Source organism: Leucoraja erinacea, chromosome 3 (genome assembly GCF_028641065.1).
Source record: "Leucoraja erinacea ecotype New England chromosome 3, Leri_hhj_1, whole genome shotgun sequence".
NCBI classification, from domain to species: Eukaryota; Metazoa; Chordata; class Chondrichthyes; order Rajiformes; family Rajidae; genus Leucoraja; species Leucoraja erinaceus.
The window spans coordinates 38,299,766-38,312,321 of record NC_073379.1 but is presented as its reverse complement, the minus strand read 5'-3'; the positions used below and the strand labels follow the sequence as shown (position 1 = coordinate 38,312,321).

Below are 12,556 nucleotides of genomic sequence, written 5' to 3'. Positions count from 1 at the left end.
TCCTCTGGTACAGATTTCTAAGACATGGAAGGACCTTCAGAGTAAGGCAGGCCAAATATGGTCACAAGAAATTATTTAACAGCCAGCCACAGCAAAACCTGATCCAGTCAGCTTTTAGACTATCTAGGTACACAAAAATGCTGGAGAAACTCAGCGGGTGCAGCAGCATCTATGGAGCGAAGGAAATAGGCAACGTTTCGGGCCAAAATCCTTCTGAAGAAGGGTTTCGGCCCAAAACGTTGCCTATTTCCTTCGCTCCATAGATGCTGCTGCACCCGCTTAGTTTCTCCAGCATTTTTGTGTACCTTTGATTTTCCAGCATCTGCAGTTCCTTCTTAAACATTTAGACTATCTAGTACTGACATAGAACTGTAGACACAAGGAACTGCAGATGCTGGCTTTCCAAAAAAAGGCACAACATGCTGGAGGAACTCAGCGGGCCTGGTTGCATCTCTGGAGAACATGGATAGGTGAAGTTTTGTGTCTGGACCCTTGTTCATACTTGAATACTGCCTGACCACCTGACCCCATTGAGTTACTCCAGCACTTTGTGTCTTTTACTGCCATTGAACTGCTGCTCCAAGAGGAAGTAGTGGGAGGTGTGACAAATGGAGGATAGAATGTAGGCAGAGGTAGAGTGGGAGGGAAAGGGCAAGAGAATATGAAGGATGGGGGGGAGGAGGAGAGGAAGGAGAGGAAAAAGGAGGGGAGAGAAGGAGAGGGAGAAAGAGTGAGAAGGATGGAGAAGGAAGTGGAAAATGGCCGAGGGGAGGGGAAGGTGAAAGAAGGTAGGAAGAATGAGAGAGAGAAGGAGAAGGGTGTGAAAGGAAACAGAAACACTGGACCAGCCACAGTAACAACCTGTCCTTTATTCATGAGTGCTGACAACCCTTCAGTGGGAGCTCCACTCATTCCACCACCACTACCACTCTCTGCATAAAGAAGTTCCCCCTCATATACCCCTAAAACGTCTAGATTGATTTGGATATTAGGAATACTAGGACCGGTTTATGTTACTGATTTTAAAAGCTCTGCACTGTTCCTTGAACCAGATTAATATCAGTAGTGATTTAAAAAAAGCTCAATACATAGTAAGTGGGACACACAATGCTTTTAAACCAAAGCCTGAATGTATTTTCTTGGTCATTCCAGGGGAGTTTGTACAGACCCCAACCCCTTACCCCTAGAGACATCTGTTTTTCTGGTTGTGATCCTGAACGGGATCAAATGTCGAAAAATATGTTTACCGCAAATGTTCACTGGAACTGTAGTTCACTGGATGAAGTCAGATTTTCGAAGCAGCTTCAAAGACACCGTATTTTGTTGCTTCGTTCTGAGTGTTCCTGCCACAACCATGTTCAGGCAGTTCCAAATATTGATCTGTCACGTTAACTCTAAATACAGGCCTTCACAGTAGCACATTTTGTACCTCCTACATAAGGTCATGTGATAGGAGTAAAATTAGGCCATTCGGCCCATCAGATCTACTCTGCCATTCAATCATGGCTGATCTATCTCTCCCTCCTAACCCCATTCTCCTGCCTTCTCCCCATAGCCTCTGACACCTGTACTAATCAAGAACCTATCTATCTCTGCCTTAAAAATGTCCACTGACGGCCTCTACAGCCTTCTGTGGCAAAGAATTCCATAGATTCACCACCCTCTGACTAAACTTGACACATTGGTAATATTAGCATTTATTGTGGAGTTGCAGGGATTGAAATATGACCACAAAATATGACAACTGAATTCCAGATATCTGGTCCACTATGAAGATGATACAAGTTCAAATCTCACTCCTGAAAAAAAGTTTATTAAAAATTGAAAAGCATAGAGAGGGTAGACAATCAGAATATTTTTTCCAAAACTAGTTTTGAACAAGAGGGACACAATGGGTAGAGCTGCTGCCTCACAGCGGCATAGACCCATGTTCGATTCTGACCTCGGGTACTGTCTGCGTGGAGTTTGGACCTTTTCCCTGTGACCGCGTGGGTTTCCTCTGGGTACTTCGATATCCTTCCACTTCACAAAGATGTACAGGTTTGTAGGTTAATTGACCACTGTAAATTGCCCCTGGTGTGTAGGGAGTGGATGCGAAAGTGGGATTGCATGGACTTGGTGGGCCAAAGGGTCTGTTTCCATGCTACATCTCCAAAGTAGTTTCCAGGGAACTAGTTAACCTAGTTCCAGTTGGTTAACTGACCAACACTTCAGTTAAGTAGAAGGAATAAAGCTATGCCCTTTAGTTAGACAAACTTAACTAGATGGCATGAGTGAGATAAAGTGAGAGGAGCAAAGTCTAAAGATGTGCAGGGAAAGTTTTTTTTACACAGAGGGTGGTGGGTGCCTGGAACTCGGTGTCAGGAATGGTGGTGAAGGCAGATATAATAATGGTGTTTAGGAGGCTTTTAGAAAGACACACGGGTATGCAGGGAATGAAGGGACGGGTGTTGTTTAATTTGCCACCATGTTCACTACTGGTATTGTGGGCCACGGGGCCAGCTCCTGTGCTGTAATTTTCAATGTTTAATGTTAGGCGTGGAAATTAAATTGAAATAATGTAGTAAATCTGGAATTTTAAATGAAGATATTGTCAATTAAGGAGTTTGAGAAACCACAGGTTTGTCATTAAAAATATCTGATTCATTATCCTTATCTCATGTGGTCAGTTAGTGTTAGCAGATCCACATTACTGCAGTTAATGCTTAACTACCTTCAGAAATTGCCTCAGTCCAACTGCAATCAGGGAGCTGTAATCTCCAATAGAAAGGTAAATGAGTGACACCCTGGCACCTTAAATAAATAGATACAATTTTTGGCGTCCAGCAGAATAATGAGTCAATTGGGAAATGCTTTGCTCCTGAATTATGTTGTCTGAAGTCATAGGTTGAGAGTCAAATGAAAGTGTGCCGTATGTCCTTCATAATTTGAGTTAAAGAAAAATGTCCCCAAGTGGAGACAGCTGTGCGGATGACGGTGGTACATCATCAGATTGCTCCCTTTTCTATTTATATGGAACATTTGCCAACCCTGTAACTATGGGAGCTCCATGTCTTCAACACAAATATTGTCGGGATCATTAAGCTGACAGCTGCCATCATCAGTTCAGTTACAGAAGGAACTGAGTGTGTGTTGTGTTGCGGCTGTCCAAATAACTGATGCCTTAGGTCCAAGACTTTATTCACGACATAGCACAGGTAACCTCATGCTAGCACATTATTCTAATAGTGCGGGAACCGGGCAGGGAGGGTTACTGCAAAGCTAGTGGGTGTAACTACAAAAGCATGACTCATAACATGAGTGACACTGATCTACATCCTCCCTCTTAAAGAATCAATAACAGTACAAACCCATTAACTAAGTAAGGCATACATAGCAATTGATAATAAACTGGAGGAAAGTCAAATATAGTCAGCGTACCTTACAACCTGCTTACAAACATGACCAGCACGTGTACGATAGAGACCATCTCCCTTCTTTCCGTTCTTTCTCCCCGGGGACAGAGCAGGTGGCTGCACAGGTGAAAGAGACTGAACCAGCATTCCTGGAAACGAAGCAGGAGACTGTGGCACAGGCGAAGTCGTCACTGGCAGAGGAGCCGTTGCAGATGTGGGTTGTTGTGCTGGTAGAGGTGGAAGAGTGCCGCTAAACACAGACGGAAGTGCACTAGTACGGTCTGGATAATACGGAGGAGGAACTGGCTTGTTCACAGGCAGGATATGTTGCCTGTTACGCCTGTAGGTGCCGCCATCGGCTCTGACAATATACGAGCGTGGCTCAGAAGCAATTCCAGAAATCACACCAATACGGTCATGGCCTTTGTCAGTGTGTAAACGGACCACCTGCCCCCTGGTCAATGGTGGCAGTGGCCCACTTGTCTTGTCAAACCATTGTTTTTGAATGTCATGCTTCTGTTGTAACCTGGATTGAACCTCCTCAGGTGGAATCACCCGTGGGGTCAATGCCTGGTCCGCTAGCACGGGTCTGCGTCGACAATAAACGTTGAGCGGGTGAACCCAAAATGGGGTCATGGGAGATGTTGCGTAAGTTGAGCAGATCCAGGAATACATCAGATTTAGCTCTATGTGAGCGTTCCATGAGCTGTTTGGCACTTGTGACAGCTCGCTCAGCCAGCCCATTAGAATGTGGACATTCAGGGCTGCTGGTAATGTGGCGAAAATTCCAGTATCTAGCAAATTCCCAGAAGTGTTGCTGGTGAATTGACTGCCGCTGTCAGTTAGCAGTCTGCCCGGAGATCCGTGTACTGAAAAATGGCATGATAACTTTGAAATCACTTCGCTGAAAGTGGGGCTGCTAAGAAAATCAATGTCAAACCATCCTGAATACGAATCGACGAGTACTAGGTACTGCTTGCCATGCCAATCAAATATGTCAGCTGCCACTGTAGACCACGGGAGTGCAGGTACCGGATGTGAAAGAAGTGGTTGCTTTTGTTGGTGAGGTGCCAAGCTGTTGCACACTGCACAGGATACCACATTCTCGGTGATGTAGTCGGCCATGCCAGGCCAGTAAAACATGATTTTTGCCCATAGGACAGTAGCATCCGTGCCTGGGTGCCCTGCATGGTCAGCTTTAAAATACTGGTTGTGCAGCGAAGCAGGAACCACAGCCTTGTGTCCCTTTAAAACAATGCCATCCTGCAGCACAAGCTCATCATGAACGGCAAAGAAAGGCCGGATTGGCAGCAGAACGTTGTAGTGTTTGTCTGGCCACCTGTGCTTAATGACGGAGATAAGCGATGGCGTAGGGTACTGTCAGCAGCTATGTGGGCAACTAAATCCTCCATATAGGAATAGGGGATAAAAGACACGGCCATTACAATAAAATCATCATCTGCCGAGGGCAGATCCGCACAGGTCTTCCTGGGTGCACGAGAGAGAGTGTCAGCTAGGTACATATCCTTACCGCGTTTTGTGAATCAGAACAATGTCATATTTTTAAAGTTGCAGCAACATCTGCTGTAGCCGCGCCAGAGAGACATGGATCGGTTTGTTGAAAATGCTGATCAGAAGTTGGTGGTCAGTTTCAATCATGACCGTGTGACCAAAGATGAAATAGTTGAATTTCTTGCAGGCGAAAACAACCGCCAACAGCTCTTTCTCAATTTGGGCTTATTGTTGTTCTGTGTCTGTCATGGTGCGCGAGGCATAGGGAACAGGCTTATTGCCGTTGCCATCGTTTTGAAGACATGCTGCGCCTAGTCCGTGTTGTGAGGCATCACAAGTCAGTGTAACCGGTAGTTTAGGATCAATGTAAGTCAGAGTAGGAGCAATCTGGACACCAGCTTGGTCAAGTCTAGCCGGTGCATAGTGAAACCTTCTGGCACGACGAGCAGCTTCTGTGCCTGGCAAATTAAGAAGGATTGGCACTCGAACACCAGGGTCAGCAGGGTGAGCAGCATCAATGTAGATTGAGAAATCTTCTTCAAATACACGCCATCGTTCTGCGAGATCCTCATCAAATACCAAGACCTCTGGATTTCTCAGAGCAGAAGCCATTGCAAAACAGTTGAAAAACAATAAACTAAAATAAAAGCAATAGAATTAAGCAAGGAGTGAGTTTGTATCCCACTTCTGACACCATGTTGTGTTGCAGCTGTCCAAATAACTGAAGCCTTACACCATGATAAATGTCCAAAGACTTTATTAATGACATAGCACAGGTAACTTCATGCTAGCACGTTTTTCTAATAGTGCGGGAACCAGGCAGAGAGGGTTACTGCAAAGCTAATGGGCGTAACTACAAAAGCATGACTCATAACATGAGTGACACTGATCTACAGTGTGGCGTTTCCCATTTACAAACAACAAGCCCACAAGCAACAGTATCTCTGGAGAACACGGGATAGGTGAAGTTTTGGGTCAGAACCTTTCTTCAAACTGAGTGTGATGAGGGAAAACTGGAAGAGGGGCAGAACAATGTCTGGCGAGGGAAAGATGGAAGCAGATGAGGTGAGGTGGGGGAGGGGGGGGGGGATGTTGATTGGCTGATGTTGGACAAAGACAAGAGATGAAAAACGAAAGGTGTAAGATAAGAATAGAAGAAGTGCGAATTGTGAAGCCAGAGGAAGGAACATTGGTAGAGAGGGAAGGGAGAACTGGGTGTGTGTTAAGGTGGGCCACAGGGAAGAAAGGGAGGGGAAAAAGGGAGAGGAGAAGTGGGGCAGGGGGGTTGTAGGTTAGTTACCTAAAATTGGAACGATCAATGTTCATACAGTTAAGTTATAATCTGCCCAAGTGGAATAGAAAGTGCGGTTCCAACAGTTTGCACATGACCTCACACTGGCAATGGAGGATGCCCAGGACAGGAAGGTCAGTATGGGAATAGGAAGGGGAGTTCAAATGATTGGGAACCAGGAGACCTCATAGACCTTGACGGATGAGTGCAAGTGTCGGTGAAATGTTCATCGGGTCTAGGCGTGGTCTGATAGATGTGTTTGAGAACACTGGACGCAGTAGATTTGAGGAGATACAGGTGAACCCCTGTTACACCTGGAAGATCTTCTGGGGCCCCGGATAGATGTGTGGGAGGAGGTATAGAGACAGGTGTTAAATCTCCTGCGGTTGCAGTGGAAAGTATCTAGGGAGGGGGTGGTTTGGATGAGAAGGTATGAGTGAACAAGTAGTTGTGTAGGAAACGGTCTCTGCGGTAGGCAGAAAGGGGTGGGGATGGGAAGATGTGAATGGCTGTGAGATCACATTGGAAATGACGGAAATGTCAGAGAATAATTTGTTGAATGCGGAGATTGATGGGGTGAAGGGGTAATACCAAAATTACACCTGATCCCCACTTTACCATCATTGGACTTTTTATTATCCCCTGGAGAGGCTTGCTGTCTGTTTTTAATTTTTTTGTTAATTTATTCATTCAGGCTATGTATTTTTGATTTTAAAGGTTGGCTCAGTCTTGGATTAGATAAAATGATTCTCCACCTACCGAGGTCCAATGTCAAAGTGATTGCCTCACAATCTACATCCTTAATTTGAGGATTGTCAGTAAGAAGCTTAAAAAGGAAGTGAAAGGGAACTTCTTTTGCAAGGAGTAGAGAGAATTAGAAATTCGCCACAACATGTTCATAAGTCAGAGGAGGAGAATGAGGCCATTTAGCCCATCAAGTCCACTCCAACATTACATCATGGCTGATCTATCTATCTTTCAATCTCAACCCCTTTCTCCTGCATTCTCCCCATAACCCTTGACACACTTACTAATCAAGAACCTGTAAATATCTGTTTTAAAAATACCCAAAGACTTGGCCACTGCCATCTGGCTGAAGAAATTCTTCCACAACTCCTTTCTAAAGGAACATCAGCCATGATTCTGAGATTTGAACCCAGGCAAGCATTTGCTACTTTCTGAATTCCACCTAATACTTATAAAGGCAATATTACCATATTATTTGATACAATTTTCATGGAGTTCAAGTTTGGATGTCTTCGCATTATTTAATATTCAAAACTGCAATAGAATATTCTAACAGCAGCTATACTATTGCTTCAGTAGCCTAGAGTCGGCTCCTCCATTTGTAAAGCCAGAACTTGTTTTCCTTCACAATTTCTGCACTTGTGCTTCCAAACAAATTGACCTGTTGTGGTCTCTCTCCTGCTGTCAGACTTTGTTAATTCTGCTCTTCCCCTTTGGAGGTTGTAAGCCGGTGCACTCTCAATGATACATACCCATATTGAATCTCCCCAGAACTTCTCCTGTTCATTGCTCTGCAGAGGTAACAATGAGTTGAACAGGTACTTTGGGTCCGTCTTCACTAAGGAGGACACAAACAATCTTCCTGATGTACCAGATGGCCAGAGGATCTGGGGTGACGGAGGAACTGAAGAAAATCCACATGAGGCAAGAAATGGTGTTGGGTAGACTGATGGGACTGAAGGCTGATAAATCCCCAGAGCCTGGTGGTCTGCATCCCAGGGTACTTAAGGAAGTGGCTCTAGAAATGGTGGATACACTGGTGATAATTTTCCAATGTTCTATAGAATTAGGATCAGTTCCTGTGGATAGGAGGGTAGTTAATGTTATCCCACGGTGGTGGTGGAGGCCAGTTTTCTGGATACTTTCAAGTGAGAGCTAGATAGGGCTCTTAAAGATAGTAGAGTCAGGGGATATGGAGAGAAGGCAGGAATGGGGTACTGATTGGGGATGATCAGCCATGATCACATTGAATGGTGGTGCTGGCTCAAAGGGCCGAATGGGCTTTTCCTGCACCTATTGTCTATTGTCTATTGACAATCCCTTGAAGCTCTTATCATTTGGAATTGTCTTCTCCTTTGCAGACCTGGGCTGCATTTTCACATGCCCTAATGTTCCTCCCATTTTTGCATTTACACATTTTGTAGCTGACATATTCACCACTACAATGTAGGAAGTGCAGCAGCCGATTTGCAGGCACCAAGCTCACACAAGCAACATTATTACAGCTTCTGTAGCAGCCTAGTGTCATCAATTATGTGAGTGTAAGACAGGACTTGAGGTAAACAGTCATTGTTCACTATAAATGTACTGGGAAAGGATTCGACTTAAAAATCAAATAATGCAAAATGGGAAGGAATCCTCAGCAAAATCTCCCATTAAAAGCAGAGCAATTTCTCCAGAAAGATGCCGTGAATAGAGGATTATTATAAATTCAACAATCACTTGCACTTGTACAATCAACTGGGTTGATTGTCAGAGGCATTTCCACTCTATGATGAACATTGACATCATAGGCAGCTAAACAACAATAAAAATGTACAACAATGTTGATTGAAGGGAAGGTATAGGCCAAGATACTGGGTAGAAAACCTCTGCTTTCTGTTGTACCAACAGATTTTTTACACCCTTTAGAGAGAACAGACGGGCTCTTCATTTAACAAAAAACAGCCCCCCCTGACACTTTTTCCACACTGGGCTGGAATGTCAGCATCCATTTTGTGCTCAGGTTTCTGGAGCAGGATCGAGGGTGAAAGTGCCACTCTCTGAACCACAACCCCATCAGTCACCCCATTCCCCACCTCGTTTGTCAGTCTGCAGTCTCAATCTTTATACTCCCTGTCATCAGCTCCATCTGAACCACACATTTGGCTGCTTCTTCTGCCGAGTGCAGATATTTTTATCCATTTCTTCATGTCCGCCTTGAGGGAGGACACCAAGGCGTCAACCTACCAATTGCGACCCACCAGCCATGACTGCATCAGCTTCTTTTATGTGTTAGGTGGAGTAACACAACAGGATGCAGCTGGAGACTATTAGGAGGACAGATGGCTCCCAGATTTGACCCGGCACATTGTTTGGAATACAGAAAAAACTTGGACAAATTAGAATGCTGGAGGCAATCCAGCAATTTCCCAAAGGCTGAGGCTGCTCCAACACCCTTGACTCACCAGTCAATAGTTGACCTTGATTTTATCCACCCATTTCTGGGGATTGGTGGATTGGGTGGAGTGAAGTGGAGGTCTGGGTTAAAATATCAAAAAAGCTACTAACAGCCCATTGCTCACTGCTGTTAAATAAATCTCCCGGCAGCCAAGTATTTGCTGGCCAAGCAGTCAATCCAGTCTGCTATTGAGCTAGTGACTGCCTCAAGTTCTTGAAGGAATGTCCTGATGTTAGGACAGGCAGGGATAGCACATTCCTGGTCTTCACCCTTTACCAGATTCCCCAAGCACCATGATTTACAAAATATTTTCATCTTAACCTTGAATCTGTTCAATGACTGAGGACCTTTAGTCCACTTGGGTAAAAAAATTCTAGCGATCAACAACTCTCTGCTTCACAAAAATAATTTATAAATCTGCCTGGAATGCCTGACTCCTCATGGAGTACCCACCTCTAGTCACTACCATCACTACCCACATCATCTTCAGATCCAACACACCTACTTCTGAGTTTATCTCCATCACTCACACCATTGCCATTCCCATCACCAGTAGCTGTTTACATTAATTCTCTCATTGTAAGCCCGAATGAAAGCATTGGATATTATTAAGTGTTGGATATTATTGACCAAATCCCTAGCTGTCCCAAGAAATGGTGAGACACATCCTGCTGGGAATGGTTAACATGCTTCAGGTGGCGGCATGTAAAGAAAGGATTGGGATCACATTTGGCTCATGTTAGGTGAAGCAAGCAGACCTTTCTCCTTGGAATTGTCCAAGTGAAATAGTTAGAGAGTAATTAAATCTTTCAGCATGGACACATGCCTCTTCAGCCGAACTTGTCAATGTCCATCCGTGCTGGTCCTATTTGCCATCATTTGACCCTTACCTCTTTATCCTTTCCTATCCATGTACCTGTCCAAATGTCCCTTAAACGTTGTTATTGTACCTGCCTCCACCACTTCATTTGATGGCTCGTTCCAGATATGTACCATCCTTTGTGAGAAAATGCATTGTTCTTATAAGAAAACTGACCTTACAATGGACTGCCAATAGCCTAGTGTGACATGTACTGTTACTTAATTATTTACTTTCATTTCTGTGGCTTGATAAACTTCCCTGTGTTAATGACTAGATGCTAAGAGATGCAAAGGAGTGCAGTGAGGTAAAATGCCTTTGGTTTTCTCTCTTTCCCGCTGACTCCATGGCTACAACTGCATAATATCTCCCCACAAATGCTAAAGTTGCAATGAGGAAACCATTACAACAAATCAATGACATCAAGCTCCAAACAAACAATCTTTTCTGGCACCACAACAACAATTATAAATTATATAATTAAAGATAAAATCACAACCAGAAATGTGGAAAATATAACGGCTGTATTTTATCTACTCACTTCTCAGATACAGCTGACATCAATGTTGTTGGGAATTGTGGATCCTAGCCTTACATTTATGGTAGGGGAAACATTTCTGTCCCTTTAGAGGAAATAATTTAAGTACACATGTCAAGAGGCAGGCCAATAGTTTAAAACTAATAGTCATCGGAAGGAAGGCCAAGTTGAATGTGTCACAATTCCTTGAGGATGATGCAGAATTTATATACAGTATAGGGGAGGCAATAAAAAGTATATTACAGACCTTTCAAAAGGTGTTTGATAAAGTATCTCACACATGACTTGTGCCAGAGAGAAACCTCTTTGAATAAAGAAGCTTGTATGAGCAGTGTAAGAAATCAGCACAAATCCATGATAATACTTCTAAAAGGTCAAGTGCAAGCAAAATAAGTGGCCATAAACCATTTGTTAGCTTATACAAAAATTATAAATAATGTTAACCAAGATTTGTTGAATGTTTACATTTCTAGATCGCCTGTTTAAGGTTAGGCTGAGTTTCAAATCCAGCCTGCTGCATATCACTGAGGCAGCATATTTACAGCTTGGAGACATTACCCAATTTGCCTCTACCACAAGTCTACAGTCTATTGAAACCATCACTATTGTTTATCTCCATATTGTCCATTACATAGAAGTGAGTCACCTGTCCTAAACCAAACTCAATGTTTCCAGGACACCAGTTGGGGGCGGCATGGTGGTACAGAAGTAGAGCTGCTGCCTTACAGCACCAGGTCCTGGGTTTGATCCTAACAATGGGTGCTATATGTACGTAGTTTGTATGTTCTCCCTGTGACCTGCGTGGGTTTTCTCCGGGTATACCAGTTTCCAACCAAACTCCAAAGACATACGTTTAGAGGTTAATTGACTTCAGCAAAATTGTAATTTGTCCCTAGTGTGTGTAGGATAGTGTTCGTGTGTAGGGATAACTGGTTGGCATTGACTCAATGGGCCGAAGGGCCTGTTTCCTGCTGTATCTCTCAACCAAACTAAACTAAACCATTTTCTGATTTCTTTTTCCTATTTTTCAAGGGGCATGACAGCTTACAGCTTCCATCGTGCTGGCTTCAAATTCCCCACACTCTATCAAAATTCACTTCATAGGCTCACCCAGCCTGTCCCTGCAATTCTCCTGACCAATGAAGGCGTTCACACCTGCTCCTCCGCTCAGATAAATAAGCACCTTCATTTTATCAATGTGCTGTGCCCATTTTGTGCCCATTCACCACAGTTCTGTTCCTACTCTTGTATCTTGTCACATCAAACTCTCCCTGGTGTACTATCTCACTGACTTCATTCATGATAGTTTTCTCCTGGGTTCTGTTCATAGTCCGCTTTCCTTGCACATATGAATTTGACCATTTGACATTCTGTTTCATTATGAATCTTCTTGGGAGATGGTGGACCAGGCAGATTTTGATTGTCATCAGCAACACAGGGCAGGAATAAATGAGTTTCTGGATTAGTGGAGACAATATGTTGACAATATGTAATGTAGGAAATCCAATATCCATTGTGAGAGCATAGCATGCTCCCACAATCAGCAACATTCAGATACAGATTCAGAAGATAATAACCAGACAATCTGTTTCAATAATATTGAAAGAGGATAATCCTTGAACAAAATACCAAGGATGACTTTCCGGCTCTTCATTGAAAGAGCACCATGCAATCTGTACTAAGATGGCAGATGGGTCCTCAGTTTAACATTTTACTTGATAATGGCTCTCTAACAGTGCAAACCCCCAGAGTACGAGACTAATGTGCCTGCTGA

At 43.7% G+C, this 12,556-nt stretch overlaps 1 protein-coding gene across 1 annotated transcript in view; it reads left to right on the top strand.

The window, feature by feature from the left end:
- The window catches only part of musk (muscle, skeletal, receptor tyrosine kinase), a 135,610-nt gene that overhangs the window by 102,286 nt on the left and 20,768 nt on the right, over positions 1-12,556 (top strand). The window lies entirely within an intron of this gene.